Source organism: Strongylocentrotus purpuratus, unplaced genomic scaffold (genome assembly GCF_000002235.5).
Source record: "Strongylocentrotus purpuratus isolate Spur 01 unplaced genomic scaffold, Spur_5.0 spur5_scaffold_6, whole genome shotgun sequence".
Taxonomy (NCBI): Eukaryota; Metazoa; Echinodermata; class Echinoidea; order Camarodonta; family Strongylocentrotidae; genus Strongylocentrotus; species Strongylocentrotus purpuratus.
The window spans coordinates 50,227,067-50,245,377 of record NW_022145612.1 but is presented as its reverse complement, the minus strand read 5'-3'; the positions used below and the strand labels follow the sequence as shown (position 1 = coordinate 50,245,377).

The window sequence follows — 18,311 nt, the reverse complement described above, 5'->3', positions numbered from 1 at the left end:
AATGAAAGGGCAGGGTATCGTCCGTTGAGAGCTAGAGGGATGTTAACTCCATGTTGGATGATGGGAGCTAATGCCCTTCTGGCTCTCAGGCTGGCTCTCAGGCTGTCTCAGAAAATGATTGATATGATCCTTGCAGTCAGAACCAAGGAGTTTATAGTCACCGACCACTGTCTGGCGATAATAATTCTCAACCAACAGCTACAGCATGTCATGTTTTCTGAAAAAATGTCTTAAAAAATATATGCTTCATATTGTACCCCTGATTTCAAAGGTTGTTCCGGCTGATATATAATGAACTTATCTCAAATACAGTACTACCTGTAGGCTGTAGGTCTACATGTTTGCCATTGGTGTGAGTTTTAAACCAATTCTAATTTTGTCTAATAGAGTTGTGTATATCTTGCCTTTGGTGTGCTCACCTAAATCTGAAGTACTTCACCTCACTTAATCCCTTGCGCAATCCAATCCTATGTTTTCTCATCCATTGAGTCATGATGTCTGTTTACCAACCCAAAGCTGCTTTCTTTTCTACCCCAGCTAAGGGGAGATCTCTCTGCATAATCTTTCCAACTTAGAAATGTCACCTCTCACAAATCCTCTTTGTAAAAAAGCAAAGAGACATGGAGAGTAAGCCTACATGATGATTTCCTTTGCTTTGAGGTTTAAAATAACCTCTTAGACTTATGCAGGTCTTTGTGTTTGTGGGTGTGTTTGTGAGGGGGCAGGGATGTTGACATTTGGAACACTGTGCACTCCCCTGCAACGCAAGGTAGGACCAGCCCCCACTATACAGAGATAATTATTCTAAACTAAAGTAAACACAAAGTTATCACAATCTGCCCAGTCAACTGGTACAATCAATGCAAATACAATTGTTTTTCTACACTATAGCTGTTTCAAAAGTGGCTATAGTATAAGCAAATCTCCATTGGTCATCTCATTTTGTTTACTGCTTGTACACAATTTTTAATTTGATAATTTTTCCACATCACTTGAGAACTTTTTGTAGTTAAATTCATCACTGTTTCAATTATTTGACCTACTTTCTCCAGCAAATATATATCTTTCTGAATTGTAGTTCAAGCATAAATAAGGTGTAATTTTCCTTAAAATCTATTTCCCTCTTCCAGAGGCCCTCATGGAGAACTGGATGCTGGTAGAGAGAGACTGGATGTATGGATTCTGATATCCACAACCATCGTTATTGTTACATACAGGTCACTCTCGTTTGGCAAAGGCCTTTATCAGAACAATAAACAAAGATGAATCTTGGCAATAAACATGTCTCTTGTCACAGGTTTGCACTTTATTATAGATGTCATAAACATCATCTTTGAAGAAGACCTTAGACCTGAAAGTGATCTGTTTTACAGCCAGGGTGAAGCAAGGATGAAGGGAAAGAGAAATCTCGCCAAAACGAGGAATATCTCAAGGTGAAATGTCTACTTATTTATGCTTGTAATGAAATGTCTTAAAAAGAAGTTATCAATACAGTGCACTTTGTGTCTTTCTTGTTTCTTTTTTATTCTTTTTTACACAGGAGTCCTCAGTAAGGTTCATATTAGTTTGAAGGCCAAAAGTAAATCATTCCTCGAAAACTAAGGGACAGTTTAGAGCTATGTAAATGTGTATCAGGGATAGTGATTAATCAGGGACCAGGTGGTAGAGAATATTTGAGAAAAGTACAAGATAAAGGGTTACAAAGATGGATTCAAATTACAATCAACTGAATCACAAATTTAAAAATGCAATTAAGAAAGCCTATGGAAGTAAGGATAAGAGTCTCATACCACTTCATTTTAAAATTCTCCCATCAAACAACACATAGGCATGATCCGATTAATCAATGTTATTTTTTTTCATTTGTAGAGCACAGAGATTTGGGTGTATGTTATTTTAATCTCCTGGTATCTCTTCTGCCAGTTTCCTGAGGATTTGATATTGTAAATGCCTCGCAACCTCTAAAACAAAGGGGCAATTAATCACTAGAAATCACTAGAAATGTTTATAATTTAATCTAGTCAGATTTGGCAAATGACTCACAGAATCATTATCATTCAGAGGGATAAGTACGTTCAGTGGCGTCAAGGCAACTTTAAACATTGACTTTTCGTCACCACAGGACAATTTGCATTTCTTATCGCATCCAAATGCAGAAAAATAAAGGAAATAAAGAGAGAAGTTTTTGACTACTGCATGAGAAGTGGTAGATTGAGTACATAGAGTCAGTAAACATTGCCAGACCCATCGATAAGACTGACCTTTAATACAAATGCTCTTCAAATATTTCAAATTCCAAATCGGTTATCGACAACGTCAAAATGAACCAATATCTGAAGCACAAAGGGCATGTAATACCCATTCATCATATTCATATCAGCTCAAAACAATGCAGGTTGGGTTCACAATTTGCGATGCTAAGATGGCCTTCAACAAATGTTAAGATTAAACGAAGAGAGATTAAACGACGACGAGAGTTGTCAATTCTGGAGTCACTTTGTAAATGTCTCTATGGAATATCTTCATAACATTATTTCCAAGAATAACTTTTATAGTCAATTGTCCCAAGAAAGCAATAATCATTTGATGACTTTTATCATCTGCGCTAAAAGACGATATAAAATTTCATACTGTAAATGTCTCATTCCAATTCCTCTTCTTCTTAATGGCCACCCATTTTTTTTTTCTTTCAATTTAAAAAAAAAAAATACCTTGTCACTCCAGAGATGTGCCGTTCATAATTATTAAGATACCTAAACAAATAAAAGATCACCACCATTTCATATGATTTAGGTTCTCGGCAACTACAACTGACATATAGCTTACTTAGGTGACCACTGAATTATAATCAAAATATTCTACCAAGCAAATTTGTTTTGGCAGTGAAAAATTAGCGGCAGTATTGAGAATGATCTGAGGAGGTGAGTGATATAACTGGCTGACCTGCCAGTGATATGATGCATATCCCATATGGATGGAGCCTGGCCTGGCTCCTTCAATATGATGATGAATTATTGATCGAGAGCGAGTCTCATTCACTGGCTTACTCTCTCTTTCAATTCTTTCCTCAATCATCTCGTTCTTGGAAGGAGCATCTTCAAGATAGATACAGAATGGATGATGGGAGAAGGGTAATGGTCCCAGTTGGGAGCGAAATGTTGATAAGAAGCGACGATGAAAAGATCGAGGCCCTCTAGAGATACTCTTTCGTACAATCATGATTTACATGAAGGCAGTGCCCATTGGCTATATCTCATTTACAACTTGAATAAGTAGACCCATATTCAAATATAGAAAAGAAACTAAAACTCTAATGCCTGTATTCTTCTAAGATTTAAACCTGATGGTAGATTAAAGCTTAATCTAAAGACGAGTTTACCAAAGGAAGGTCTAAGATCAAGATGTGTAAGTTTTCCCTTTGTTAAACGTTTTAGTCCCAGCAACGGATTTAACTGAATTAGTAGTATCTCATTACACAGCAAATTTGAAATGATTAACTTGTCAAAGGGAAGAATTAAGCTGCACTTATCTTCACTTGCCCCGCAGGGTGCAGGGGAATTTAGTTTTTAATTTGGTTATCTGAACACTAATTTAACTTCAACAAACCTGATAGGAAGCAATTAAATGACAGATTCTATGCGTTCATTTAATGTCAAGATGCAGATTTAAAAATTGCTTTGAGCAAGTGGACTGGACATACTTATCAAAGTCTCACAAGTGATGACTTTCCGTTATTTTTTGTTTATGTTTGCACATCGATGTCCAAATGAAGACTGAAAGAACAAAGGCCTACAAGGAGAAACATACCATTCATTCGTTTATTGTCTGTTGAGAGCCAGAATTGTGTTAACTCTGTGTTTATGTTCATGAGTTTACACGCTTCTGGTATCAAACAGACAATGTGTTGTTTTTCTTTAGTGCATTTGCGCTTAGTGTTTACTGTTTTCTATACCCTCTAACTGGAACTGGTGCCCCTGATCATCTCTGTGAATATACTCTCATGGGCCATCACTACCGGTAGTTGTGAATGAAGAGAAATGGGAGATAAAAGTCATCATGAGCTTCTCATCAATCAATATTTGCCCTGTCAAGTTTATGAAGATATTTTACATTAGGATGTATCTCCTCATCAAATGAGATGGGCTCTGATTACAAGTAACTTGTTCCGCAGGCTTACGGATTCCTAGAACTATGCAATAGTAATCCTTTCTATGAATTAGTCATTGAAACGCATCATCAGGTATAAAAACAAGATATCAAAGTGTGAATTTCTCGAAGTGATTAAATGATTAATAACATATTTCTTTATTATTTTAATATTTTACCAGAGCTCTTCCTTAAAGGTACTATGTCCCTTTTGCAAGCCCAAAAAACTAAAAGGTTAAATTCCAATGGCATTTGAAAGATAATACTAATTTAGAAGTCCCCTTAAAAAAGGGGGGCTTGAAAATGTGGGAAAATAACGACTATTAGTTGTCAAATCGACTTAGGAGCTATGGAGCCAATAAGTAATAGTCTTGATTTTCAGACCATTGTACCGCATGGTCGTACGTTTTATGCTGCGCAAAGATTCAATCAGTTTAATTTTGGCGATGGGTTATTGATGTAGACAAATCCTTTACGGCTCATTTTATGTATGTTATTACCAAAGAAGAAGAAAAAGCCAGTCAGTCACTCAATACTGACTATAGTGTCTGACAGCGAAGTCTAGCAAGTAAACGGGTTACCTTGCATAATTTGAATATAAGGACACTGCTAACGTTTAAATTTCACAGATGGGACATACATGACATATTCATGATTCCTGCAAAGTTCTACAGAATTTGAGGTTGGCTGCAAAAGGGACATAGTATCTTTAATATGAGAGCCCCTTTGGAACTTTCCAGAGCGAAATCACTCACGGGGCCCCCACATATATTTTTCACACTGCACAACATCTACGTAAGTGCAAACTGGACAAACAACATGTTTGGAAATAGCTTGTGTGCATAAAATTATAAAGTCCCCCTCCTCCATCTTCCCAACTCACTCATCATCATCCTCCTCTTCAGCAACAGCGGCCCCAGACCACCAAAAAGAAAAGAAAGATGGGTAGGAGGATGTTGATGATGCAGTAGCACCGTTACCCAGGGAAACGAGTGGGCCTGAATACAGATCAACATTTCTCCGATCAAACACTCCCCTGATGTGCATCCGAAAAACATTCCCTCGGGTTACATGCAATGCTGATGGAGTGCATGTAAGGATGGTAACAATAATGATGTGAATCAAATATCATGTGACATACTATCAAGCTAAAATGCAGATTGACTAGGCATATCTTTTTTTTCTCCGGAAGTTTCTGAAAGGGAGAAGTAAGTTTCTGTAAGGGAGAAGTTTCTGTGAGGGAGAAGAAAGCATGTGGTCATCAAAGGACTTTGCATTAAAGTTTTCAAGATCTCAAAGAATGGGTTTATGAATTCCAAAAATAGAAGGAAAATGTGAAGCCTCCAGCAAGTGAGAGTGTGAAGATGGCCGCCATTAGAGCCAAGCGAACAGGTCAGTATACCCATTAGATGCTCACTGGATTCGCTTCCAATAATATTGCATATCCTTTATCGTTTATCATCATGTGAAAGCCGAAGGAACACTCGAGCAACTTGAAAGGCCAAACCGCAGCCATCTTGCTGACGTAACGAGAGGAGGCGAGATGGGATGCTTCTCTGGGCAAGGAAACCAAATCTTCTAAAAAGGCAATCATTAGCCACAACTACAGCTCTTTGGTCAGACATCAAGAGATGGAGTGAGTGTGCATATAAGGTTGATCATCAACTAGATTCGAAGAGACAAATTGGGGGTAACTGAGACGGCGATTTATCTCACTTCGATTTTGTTTTGGATTCTCGCTTGAATGTGCACGTACTGATAGAAAGTTAATATCTTCAGGTTAAAATACATGGCATGCTCTTAGCCACTAAGTATACTGTTTGATGCCTTCATCACAGCATATCTTTAATTTAGGTATTCCTATAAGTTCGCATTTTCCGTCCATGGAAAATGGATATGCATGCTGAACAGGACTTTATCCGTGATTAGGGAATGATATTCATGAGGTTCATCCTCGCTTTCCATGAAATCAATCTTCAAGCCATTCTGGTGCAAAATTAACCATCTCTTATCAGTTTCCCATGAAATTCCTTTTTCTCTGAATACATACTTCATCATCTCATGTATGGGCTCACCTGGACCAATTAGTGCTTATAAATTTCCTCTCTCCATCTCACTGAATCTCTTCTTCTTCTTCATTCCCTTTTATAAAAATACTTTCCTCTCACTTTCCCTCTCTGGTCTCTCAGTTCCCTTTCTGTCTTTATTGCCACTTTCTCTCTCTATCCCAATCATCCGTCCTCCTACTCCATTCTCTCCCGACTTTTGATACTCTTCTTTTCTTCCTCTCTTTATATAAAAATCAATATTGATCCCTTATCTTTCTCTCTCTTTCTCTCTCCCTCCCTCCTTCTCTATTTCCATACTCCCCCTCCCCGCTCCCCTCACCTCCATTAGTCCATACTAATCTTTCTTCATCTTGGCCTAATAACCCATCTCTATATCATCATGATCATCAGTATCATCCCACTCACGATCCACATCCATGGCACCAAGGCCCATCAGGCATCACATCAACCAACTTGAGATGTTTACGAAATGGACCGAAATGGACCGTCCTAAGGGTAAGAGGTACAGAGAGGGTCAGCCAGCAATAACCCTGAAGAGGGATTTTCAATATATGATGGTCCTAATCGCATTTTCTTTCCGAAGTATCACTTGACAGTCACAAAACACAAATATGAACCTGAACTATTGACCACCCACTTACAATTTCCAATCATAAACTTGCCACTATCCAGCCAAAATTAGTTCCGGGGGAACATTCGATAGTGCATTGTCCTATTCCTATCATGGATTGATCAAAATGCCTGCAAAATCAAAACAAGTGTACAGGCAAGGTCAACACTGGAATATATGACATGAATGTCAATAGTGAAATATGAGCATGTCCATAATCCAGGGCTTTCATGCCTCATTTTCATCTTTGGAACCGAGCCAAAAAAGAATGCACACTGCTTTTCTATAAACTTTCATAAAAAGGTGATACTGGCGATTGGAACACTTTTATCAAGTAAAGATGGAAGACTGCCAATCTGGGGGTGTAGAAAGTTTTTTAATATTCTTGGTTCAGATTTATGTAATTTAAGTGTCTAGGTGAAAAAGAACGTGATAAAGGTTCTTGATGAGGAAATACAGATGGTACCTGTTATTTTTTGTATAAATCAATATCAAGCAGCTATATCAAGCAGCATACCCTTGGGTTTACATCATACAACTCATGAATTAAAAAATTGTGCTATTCAATGTCTAGCTTCATGAATTTCAGGAATCTCGCCAACCTCATCTCCTTATGATTTTTAAAAAAATTGTGAAAATATTCTTGCTTTGTCTGCATGCTTTCGGCCTGTCATTATTCATTTTCTAACCTCGTTCCCCATCCCGGCATGGGACCTAAAACCAATGCAATAATCGTCACCCTTTGTCTGCACTCATCCTCCAATTATTCTAATTTAATTCATTTCCATTCCTCTATTTTTCACTGCCATAGAGAGACGAGATATGAATTGGACTGTTCCACTGGGAGGTTTATAAACCTCGTCATCTCTCAGTTACTTGTGATTTCTAGTTTTATTCATGCTAGAATCCATCATCGTTTTGAAATATTTATGCCAATGATGTATGTCTGGCTCCCCACATCCTACGACCTCAGGCCAATCATAGTTTCCTCTCAAGACTCTTTGTCCAAAATGTTTAAAGCAGACAACAACCTGCTACTGTACTTATTTCATGTGTGCAAGCTTTAAAAATTACATCATTTTCCTTTTCTTCAAGTAATAAAACTACAAGCTCCCTGTCTTTCCTCATCTTTATTTTTTTTTAATGATGAATTTAATCACTTCCAGAGAGGAAGAAAACTTGAATTTTGTCAGCAACAATTTGGTTCTATGCTAAAAGTTTCCCCCAAAAATATAAAGAAAACAAAATTGTAAGTTGACTTTAAAAGGCGCTATACAAATGTTCATTATTATTATTATTATTAAAGCAGTGTGTTCTATACTTCTATTACATCCAATTTTGCAATTCGTGAACTTTTATGAATTGAAAAAAAATGCTCTTTTTCGTACAAAAACATTACATCAATGAAATTTGAACTTTGGCTGATGTTGACATAGAGAAAGGCACTAGAAATAATGTTTAAAAATGCTTCTCCAAACGAGAGAATACCTAAACCAGATTTCTCAGTTTTAATGTTCAGAAAAAGGTTGTTTTCAACATACGCTCATTGTCAATGTCATGTGAGAGTAAACTAGGTCATGTCACAATCTATTTGCTCATGTAATATAGTAGCAATCAAAGTCAATTATTTCATCCTTGAATCATTTTAATGAGCTGGAAAATAGTTTCTGTTTTACACTTGAGTTGTTTCCACATGCTGCTCCTGTATTTGACACTTTTTTCCCCAATGTTTATATTTCATGGATGGAATTTGTTACCAGCGTCACCTTTTTAACAGTTAATTGCTAAATTTTATCCTCCTCATGGCACAATCTATTTGTTCATGTAATACTAATAGGGTAGCAATCAAAGTCAATTATTTTACTACAATGAAGCATGCAAACAAGCGATTCGGAAGTGCTCCCTCTCTCTCTCTATCTCTCCCATTAACACAGCCAAACAAAACAATCATTTTGGGGGCTGCCAATTACACTACTAAGAAAACCCATAAGAAACCATCAGTGCTTGATTATTCTGGGTTTTTTTTTCTCATGAGACAGCAAGTAACAAAACAAAAAGTCTGTAATCAAGAGACTACACCTTACACATCTCTTTCACCTAATGCTACAGTCACAATGGTTCGTAGTTCGTACAAACGATATCTTCGTACGAATCTGTTTTTCCATTGTCTTCCCGAATTTCCATTGTCTTCCCGAATTTCCATTGTCTGAAAATCATTTGTACGGCGTTCGTAATGACATTTGTGATCGAGGCTTAAATGAACAAACAGAGCAAGATAAATATTATTAAAGAAAGGTCTGGAGTCCCTAGACTACATATCTTACCCATCTCTTTCGTCTAATGGAAGGGATGAGAGTCAAGAGGTTACCTAGGATGGGACCATGGCCTCACTCACTCACTCAAGGTATCTCCTAAGATAATCATTACCGGAGACGAGAAGACTTTATAAAGAGAAGAGAAGACCATAGCAACGAGAGGCCCAGCAAAGTGATCAATGAGAATGAAATCCTGTTCTATGGAAAGATATCGAAATGTGAAGACATGCAAGAAATGATCCTACGACTGATGGTTAATACTTTCTCAGAATACTCAAGGTATCTCCTAAGATAATCATTACCAGCGACAAGAAGACTCTTTGAAGAGAAGAGAAGACCATAGCAACAAGAGGTCCAGCAAAGTGATCCTACGACTGATGGTTAATACTTTCTCAGAATACTTAAAGGTTTTAACCCATTTTACAATATCCAGTTCTTGTCATATACCGGTACAATATACTTCAAGGAAATTAACACTTATTTGGTATTTGCCTCAAGCCTCAAGTTATGACTTCTTTTTTTTTTAAATCATAATTTTGTTACAATTATATAAAATTTACCAGGAATTGGATTTCCAAGATGCTTTAATGTCTACAATTTAGCAAACCAAAGTGTTTTGCAATATGAATCGATAGGATTAGAACCATGTCAGTCTTCTAAAGGGTGGTTCCCACATTTGACAAGTGAATCAGCAATGCTTTCAGAAATGGAATTTTTGAAGCACACTTATTTCAAATCTGCCAAGACAGGCGAAGAAAGGAGAGAAAATGAAAGAAAGAAGTGCATTTTTAAGTTTCAAAAGCAAAGGAAACAGTAACTCCACTTCATTGTAAGGTGTGCCCCCTAGCTACGTGTTGGCCGCATGCGGGAACAGGTCGATGGAAATACGAACGCTCAGCCCGCAGCACTGTTACAACACTAACAAAAATCAATCCATTTCTGAGTCAAGGCTACACAATAATGCAAGCCTGGGACTATTCAATATTACTTTACCCTTTTAGCTGGGGAAAAGCATGATGTAGTTGCAAGATCACGGTTATCATTAGGTTCAAGAATACCTTGTAATTGTGCAGGTGCAGAAGGAGGAAAACAGGATTTCTAATTATCAATATCGCTTCCAGGAGCACAAAGTTCCATCAAATAATTTCCCTTTTTTTAAATACAGAAAAGATATCCATGTTTCAGAACTTCAGAAGAGTACAGTACTAATTTCATGTTTACGATGAAACAGTAGACTCTACATTAATTGCTTTTTAAATCCAAATTACTGTGAAATTAGCAATTCTTGTCAGACTTCTTGCAAAATTCTCACAATTCAAATTACCAAGCACTGCCACTTTCTGTTTTGCCTCAAACAATTATTTGTACAGCACAGAAATTTTTGCAATTATCTTGGAAATTGGATCAATCATATTTTATTCAAGAATATATTTAATCCAAGATGATTCACAAAAGCAATGTAATTGCATATTAATTGCAAAATGCACCAGTCAACACGGCAACAAAGGACAAAAGGATGTATTTCTATAGCAGCAGAGTATTCGAAAAATAAACAACTAAGAAAAACAGAACGTCTCTTTTCTCCACACATAATTGATTTCATTTCCTACCCAGCTTCATATTCATCAAGCTAAGCTGCAGCTAGTAACACAAACAAAAGGACCTGATTAACAAATATATCGACGAGAGGGAAAGAGAGAGAGAGATAGAGAGAGGGAGCCCCACCAAATTATGAATTGGCGAGGCAATAAGCAACCTCTTATAATGGATGCGGGTCATGCATCACATGCACAATCAACATAGCTAATGCTCTCCATCTTTCTACCGCCGACGTGGGTAGCTCAGAGTTGAGCCGTGCATAAAATGGCTAAGCTAATCAACGCGACACCCCTAATATGGCATGACAAAAGTTAGTTTCATGGAATGTCACTCTCGAGTCAAGATAGTATTGAACCGAAAAGAAACACACTGATTTGAAATAGGCTTGAGTCGGTACGGTCGATCACACCGGGACCCGACCGTTGCCGTCGGGTCCCGGTTTCGTTTTTTGAGAACCGGCGCTCCGAAAAAAATAATGAAATATGTAAGAAATTGCAGTTTTGCACACCACTAAAAATCAATCCACCCTAAAACTTAAGTATTTAATTGTTACCAATCGTATTCTAGCTCATCCAGAATCAATCCGAACTGCTGATATAAATATGGGTTGCAAAGCAGTTCGCCCCATGGGGTTGTTGTTGCCAGCTGCTAGCTAGCTACTGTACTGGCCGGGTCTCTCGGCAGAATTAATAAATCAGGTTGAAAGAAACATTAATGTTTGAATAATAAAACGACTTTCTAAAAAGTACTTCTTTACAACATACCGATCGAATAATTTTTAAAAGACAAAATATATATTTTTTTCTTTGATTTTGAACACCGCATGCTTCTTTTAAAAGCTGAAAATGACTTGGTAATCACAAGAAGTTTCGATACGGATAGCTGTTGCAATGCAAGTTCAGACTAGTCTCGGAAATATGCGCAGTGCTCCTTGTTAGCTATAATGCGTGCCAGAACGAACCCAAACAAAGACGTGATCGTAACGAGAAAAAAATCATTAAAAACTACGAGAGCACAATTGGAAAGACAACTACTCAAAATTATCGTAAGCAGATACATAACTTGGAGGAAGAATACAATAGTTGTCCAAGAAAAGCCACATAAATAGTGATATTTAATGAGTTACTATAGGTACAATCATTATCGGAAGGGCCTGCTGCAATATATCTAACGTGTTTAAATTGAACACGAGGCGAATACCGCCCTCTACGGTAAAAAGCAGTATAACAAAGGATTCGCAGCAGGCCCCTTGCGATAAAAATGTACCCAGTTACTCCTCGATTATCACAATTTCTGTGGCATTTCTTGGGCGATTATTGAATTCTTTGTCCAAGTTATGTATCTGATTATGGTAATTTTGAGCAGTATATCTTTCCAATTGTACTCTCGTAGTTTTTAATGATTTTTTTTCTCGTTACAATCACGTCTTTGTTTGGGTTCGTTCTGGCACGCATTACAGATAACGAGGAGCACTGCGCATTTTTCCGAGACTAGTCTGAACTTGCCTTGCAACAGCTATTCGTATCGAAACTTCTTGTGATTACCAAGTAATTTTCAGCTTTTTAAAAAAAGCATGCGATGTTTAAAATAAGAGATAAATATTTATTTTTGTCTTTAAAATATTATATGATCGGTATATTGTACAGAAGAATTTTTTAGAAAGCCGTTTTATTATTCTAACATTCATATTTTTTGACCAGATTTATTCAACCTGCATAAATCAAAATGGCGGCTCGATTGTAGTCTTTATATTTTTGCTCGAGTTTTTTTACTTTTAGAGGCACGATAATGGCACTAAACATCGCCAATCATGGATGAATATAATGTCAAATGGAAGAATATACCAATCTGTGCCGAGGTATGCATGTGTTGATTTATTTGACTGATAAAAATGTCACTTTTAAGGGACATACTGATGATATGCGCTTTTTATAGAGGCAAGAGACAAATCCTGCGAACTGATTTCGGGACACCGGGTCCCGACCGGTGCAAGGCCGTCGGGACCCGGTTTATGAAAATCCCGACATGACTCAGGCCTAATTTGAAATATATGACCCTCTAAGACCATACTTGACTATGACCTGCCATGATATATTCTCTTCCAGAGATCTGTAAATAACCTTTTAAAACTAAATATTTTCTGTGGATTTTGCCTCGGTCGAAAAGAAATCAGCTTGTGTCATTATTTCATTCATCATAGTATTTAAAATATCATCATTTTCATCTTCGCCTAAATATATCATTCATTCTCAGCAACGGCTGTACTGGATCTATCCCAGTCAAACCTTGGGTTTTGAAGACTCTACCAAGATGAAACATTCAGATACTAATGTTGACTTGAATAACTCTTCTGGTAATGACTGCCATACAGTAGCAAACTCTTCCCATTATCATAAACCTAACATCTTGAGATACAGACAGAAAGGAGACTTGTCATCTCACGTCATATGACATAACAGTACACATGTATGCAAATGAGATGCAAATTTCTCCCAAAGCCATACAACAACACAAACAATCTTTGATGAGTCACTCGTTGTTCTTGAGGGTTTATGGTAACCTTGTTAGCAAGTAGTTTTCCAATTAGCCTCAATGAGCTCATATTGTGACACAGGGAAATATTGGTGAGAGCTTTCCTTGCCTATCACTTAAGCTTCAGTGATTAGCTGGAGGACAATTACAATGGCGGAGCTTATTAACTAAAATGTGAAACACCACTTTGTTTAGTGTACATGAAATGCTAGCGTTGAGACCATGCCCTATGTATCATTCTCTCTGATGTGATAAGAGTATAGAGTACATGTATATTTTATGCACTATTATTGGTATGTGTATCTACAGAAATTATTCTATACCACTTAAAATTACTATGATGTCATGATTCTACAGTAAGGAATGAAGTACATGTACATGAGTGTGATAACGTCCCAAGAAAGAAAACTTATAACCTTGACAATTTTATATATAGTCCATAACTGCGAAACTGGCCAGCTCCACAGCAAGGTTACTGCATTGTTGTAAATTCTGTATTGCCATAGTCAACAAAACCAGCCCTTATAAAATATCATAATCAAAATCCATTTACTGTGTATTAAAGGTAAAGACCAGTATTGGAAACGCCATAATTTCAAAAAATGAAATGGAAGCTCTTACTACCAATCATGTGAAAGAATATGTTTTGAATATTACATGATGATACAAATTTTGACGGGAAACCGCCTACTAATTGATATATTTGGTAAATTAGTGTATCTCTTGCCTGTTGAGAGATATCAAATGCACGTGTCGCGCACGTGTGTGTAGTCCCATATACATCTTTCTGTGTACAGTGCTTCTAACTTTATGAAGACTTGGCCAAATTTCCGATCATTTTGATGATTCCAGAACCTTGCAGTACATCTATGCTAGATGATCAACCTTTTCTGATCGATTTCACAACGTTTCTTTCACAATGCAATCACATGACCACAACTGGTCTTTAGCTTTAACCTAACCTTGAGGTTGGAAAATATGAAAATGAAAGTCAACCAGAATGAAAGACGTCGTAAATAATTGCAGCTACTGGGCTAGTGACCCGAGTTATATACAGGCATACTGTATAAACCCAGCTGAGGTTTAGAAGAAAACAATTTACTCTCCATGGACTCCAGTATGAATCATCCATCCCTCCATTATGGAGGGAAATGATGGGAGGTCAACTGGGAGGGACTGCATCACTGGAAGATGAGGAGAAGGATGAGAGGATGAAGCAACATTGACATGTGAATGTCATCCTTTCTTGATTATGCCCTAGCATGAGATTTAACGCAGCTTCAAAGGAGCACTGTGAGCGAGAATGGACTCAAGAGGAGAAAGAGGTGTGTGTGTGTGGGGGAGGTGCATGAAACCTCCATGACCCTAAATCCATAATGTAAATGCTTGAAAAAAACCACAAGACATGTCTGCACCAAAGCTGTGGAATGCTGCTTGCCTTCTGAGGTCATTTTATGGTTTCTTCAGAGGTCAAACCAAAGTCAATTTCAAAATTCTGGTAGATTTCAACATAGTACACTGCACCTTATCTACTGTTTTCTCAAATAATTCCTAGTTCTCAATTCTTTCTTTCCTGATAGCACCCGACACTGTCACCAAGAAGATGTATGAGGATGTTGTATCATGAAGGCAGGGGGAGGGTAATGACTAACGAGTGATATTTGGTGGAAAAGCCCACGGCAAGTTGAAGTTATTTCTGAGGAATTATCTCATTTCGTTCGGTGTTAAAGGTTGTGGTAGCCATGTCCCAGCATGGGTTCTGACGAGCGGACGGTGTAGTATCAAGTGTTATGTGCCATGACTCATTATTGCGTATAGAAATGGGTGAATAACAGCAGTGGAGAGAGTGTTAGGTTTCACTTTATCAACCGTTAGTCATTGAATTCTTATACTGTTGGGATGAGAATGCAGATGAATAACGATGATTGTTGATTGAAACGGGACAATGCAGATGAAACAAAGCCAAACTGAAATCACATTAAATGTTGAATTTCAACGAGAATCCAAAGAGGGTTAAGGAAATTGGGTAACCCAAATTATTGATGAAATCAATGACAGATTCACCTATAAAAAAAATGCCCACAAGAGCATGGAGTTTCACTTTTGAGTCTTCACAATACTGATGGTCATTGTTATCACAAAATCAAGAGTAAAAATTTACCCTACATTGAAAAAGTGAACAGAAATAATTTTGGCTTGAATTGATTATTCAGTGCTTATAGAACACTGACTGTACTTGAACTGGGTTACTTATAATCAGAAAAGCTTCAATAATCCAATTAATTCTGATTAAAAAACACAAATTTACCTAAACAGTTCAGATCCTCTTCTGTATCATTTTAATCTCTTTTTTTCCTTTGCTACAGGCCTCCTATCTGTAATCCTTAGATTGCTAGAACACAATGAACTTAAAATGCCATTAATTACCCATCAGCCTCTTTAATAACATGATGCAAAAAAGTAGGTCTCTTATCAAAATGAATTATTTTGTTTAAAGTCATTATCATGCATTAGTTTCACAGCTTGGAATTAATTGGTCAAGATGCTGCCCCAGGAATTGGTGAGAAAACCCAGCTGTACCAGCCTCTAGACTCTTCCACATCACAAAGTGTCGGCTCCCAAGCCAAGGAAGGATCATTGAATTAAAAAAAAACTGTCTAACCATGTAGGTTCATGGTCTATAAACCATGACAGCCCCCTCCCCCTTTTTGATATATTGTTCCGATTGTATGCTTGATTAAGCATGATTAAATGGGACTAAGTTTATTGTCATCCTAATCCACATTGACTACTGGCATTCTTTAGTGACCCACACAACCATGGTAGAAGCAGAAGCTTCCCATTTTAAGAGTATTCTCTTAACAATGACACTTGAGTTAAGGGTTGCCTTGGATGAAGTTAACAAGAACATGACAATCATTTAAGAGATTAAGGTTTGAAAAAAGTAATTATACTACTACCTGCAGTCCAGACAGGAAGGAGCAGTATTGATTTGTCCAGGATTTACATCTCTTTAAAACTCCCAGATCAAACAGAAGTTTGATGATTTGAACATATGAAATTCTAATTCATGTTCAAAAGCTAACATGTAAATGTACATAATAAGCAATTTCCAATATACATTAATTTTTCTAGTTTTATCATGCCTATAAATCTTGCTATTTAAAAAAAATATTATATACAAATCAGTGACACATCAATTAGTTTTAGGTGCATGCAATGATTAAACATTTGAAATATTCCTTCAATTTTCATGCAAAGCCAACTTCAAGGAACAACACATCACTCTCTGATTGATCTTCTCTCTTCTGTTCTCACCAACACCTCTGGCAATTCATAATCATATTCTACACACTTGATATGCTGAAATGGACACTGAGAATACAATACCTCTCTTTTTCCAACCCCTTCCAACCCAACCCACGCTATTTATATTTTTTTCTTTCTGGCTTTCTGCCCATCCCCATTGACTAGCATTTGTGGCTGTGCATACCTGCATTATAAAAAATACAGATCTATATATTACCAGCTTTCTATATAAAAACCACTGAACTCTGAAGGACCGTGTTAACTCATGTAATACCAGATGGCCACATGCAATAGACACACATCAATCATATCTTATCATCTGCTGGGACAGTGAGGGCCAAAAGGGCATGAACTCATATCGTCTTACATGCAGTTAAAGCCCTTCTGAGTCTCAATAGACCGGATGATACCAGTGGCTTCCATTAATAAATTATGAAGACCGGTACCATGTTGGGAATGAGGGTTGAAAAGAGGAAACGAAAGCCAGGATTCAAGTTACAGTACCGGGCTGTGAGACCTCCAGGAAGACCATGAATAATGGAAGATATCAGAGATGATGGTACATGCCATGCTTCCATGGCAATGGCAGATTCATTCCACTGATTAATTGATCATCTATTCATAAATCATAATGATTGATAACATTCTCCATCTGAAACTGAGGAATACCAGCAATACTCACGTTGCACTCTGCTTCATTCAGCACCAACCTGAAATCAGGTAAAACGTAATCCACATGTAACTATCCTTTGATTGCAAGTCAACCTCCGCTCAGGAATCAGTCTATGCTTGTTGCTGTCACATCAGATGCTGCAGTACAGTGGTGATAATGCTATTCTCATTTTCTAGATGGATGAACCTTCCCTCAACCAAATCTGCCACTGCAGAGATAGCCTCGGACAACCTTCAGGTTCCTGATGATATTCCTGACATACAAGTATCCTCCGAAAATGAGCGTGAATGGGAATGTACAATTGCAAATCCCGCAAATAACAAGCGCAAATCAACTCGACTCCACTCCACTCCGAATGAGAATGAGTGAGGAGAAAGATGTGAGTTTACATTGGGTTATGAGAGAGAGCCTAGCTTGGTACCTACACACTCGTCCCCCGTCTCTAAACCACAAATGAATGGGAATGCATGCACACGGCTGGCTTGATCGACTCGACACACACAAACCCCTCTATGCTTTACTGCATGGCAGGTATGTGTGACCCTGCTCTCTCTCGCTCTATCTCTCTCTCTTATCTGGAGGGGTATTGGCTGATGGATTGCATGAGTGGTATTATGGGGGCAGGGGAGAGTAGGAGGGGTGGGGCTTGGTATATATGTGGGATAAAAGCACCTGTATGGCAGAAGTAGAGCAGTAGTAACCTACAAAGAAAATAGAAATCAATGCATTATTAGGCCTTTATCTTTCGATCTTTACTTTTTCTTTTTTCAGACTACCAGTACCTGCATTTACATTTAGGGCAAATGTCCTTGATTTTGGTGGCATACAAATGAAGTGTTTACAACATTAGCTCTTCAAGTAATAATCAAGTGTAACACGGATGAGTAATATAAGTTTTCACATTTGAGTGCAACAAGAGCTTGTAGCCAACATCTCCTGGTATATCAAGGTGTTACCAGGGTTTATAAAACATCTTGTGGAGACTAACGTGATAACTCGATACCTTATTGTCATCAAAACCAACAGATACCCAAACAGTCAAGCCATAAATATTGAAG

General features: G+C 37.6%; 1 protein-coding gene across 1 annotated transcript in view; it reads right to left on the bottom strand.

Annotated features, from left to right (window-relative positions):
- The window catches only part of LOC581503 (dystroglycan), a 42,123-nt gene extending 24,339 nt beyond the window's left edge, over positions 1-17,784 (bottom strand). The window contains exon 1 of the mRNA XM_781496.5: positions 17,263-17,784. The gene's annotated coding sequence lies outside the window, so the exon portion shown is untranslated. The remainder of the gene's footprint in view (positions 1-17,262) is intronic.
- Between the last annotated feature and the right edge of the window lie 527 nt (positions 17,785-18,311).